We start from the raw sequence: 758 nt of genomic DNA, 5'->3' as shown, positions 1-758 counted from the left end.
GTAACTCTATATCCAGTAGTTTGCTTTCCTCCATTTCTGTCATTTGTGTCCTGTTTCTTTGTCTCCACATTTTTTATGCTTTGCTGTGTCGATAGAGTGGCTTTCTGTGTTACGTGAGGTAGAGTCTTGGTGTACCCCCTTGTGGGCTTTGTGCACAGTCTTATTGTAGGTATCACTGGGAGGGATTGACCTCCAGGCCAATTGTCTGTGACAATCAGCTGTGTCTGTAGTGGGAGAACTTCTGTGCTGGAGACACTCTTCTGGGGCAAGACTTGCTTCAGTGGGGCTTTGGTGCCCACTGAGTCTGCCCCCTGAGTGTTTCCTTTATGGATCGGAGGAGTTGTAATCTGTATGGCCCCACTCTGACCACCGGCACACTGGCTCCTCAATCTCTAAGGAGATGCTAATCTAGCCTCTGCTTGAGGCTATCCAGCAGAAGCCAGCTGTAAAGCAATGCAAGTTGCCCTGGGGCCTTGGGCCAGCTGCAGTTTGTTAGGTAATTATCAGATTGCAAAGGGCCAGGCCTTTCATATGCAAAAGCCTCCTTGCAAGGCTTGTGCAGGGCGGGGTCCCAGGGGATCAACAGGGTGGAGCAAGCATTTATGGCTGCTCTCAGTCCTGCCCTCAGAGGCCCTGCTTCTCAGTGTCCCGCAATCGCTGCAAGCACCCTTGAGAGAAAGCTGCCCTCGAGTTCTGACCTATGCCAGACAGTCCAGTTTCTCCCGTATGAGTCTGGGTCCCCAGAGACTCGCCCGGAA

The sequence above is a fragment of the Myotis davidii genome, unplaced genomic scaffold (genome assembly GCF_000327345.1).
Source record: "Myotis davidii unplaced genomic scaffold, ASM32734v1 scaffold847, whole genome shotgun sequence".
NCBI lineage: Eukaryota > Metazoa > Chordata > Mammalia > Chiroptera > Vespertilionidae > Myotis > Myotis davidii.
This window is presented reverse-complemented; position numbering follows the sequence as displayed.